The sequence below is a fragment of the Ictalurus furcatus genome, chromosome 27 (genome assembly GCF_023375685.1).
Source record: "Ictalurus furcatus strain D&B chromosome 27, Billie_1.0, whole genome shotgun sequence".
Taxonomy (NCBI): Eukaryota; Metazoa; Chordata; class Actinopteri; order Siluriformes; family Ictaluridae; genus Ictalurus; species Ictalurus furcatus.
Window position 1 is genome coordinate 6,651,993 of NC_071281.1, and position 427 is coordinate 6,652,419.

The following is a 427-nucleotide window of genomic DNA, read 5'->3' on the forward strand; positions in this document are numbered from 1 at the left end:
CACATTCACAGCATACAAAGAATTAATGGTGTCTAAAAGACAGGCAGTTTGTTATTTATTTGCTTATTTATTTAACTTCTTACGCAGTTATGCCATGTCACATGTAACAATTTTTAGTCTGATATTCCTTTTTTTTTTTTTTTTTTAATGTAAAAGGATCCTCTCCAGGCCTAGAAAGCTTCCCTGGTTGTCCTCCCGTGATAGCTGGGCTGCTTTTATGTCTATTAATAAACACTGTTTAAAAACACTAAGTGTACTTTTCAAGTCCTTTATAACTGTTTTTGGCAGCAGCTAGTGAAGCTCAGGTTGCAGACAGATGTACATTTTCTTTTCAGACTCTGCACCAAACCGCTGCTGGAAAAAAACAAACCCAACATTTGAAATGAGGCCAGTGAGAAGTAAGAAAGAAAGAGGCCTTTATTTGTCA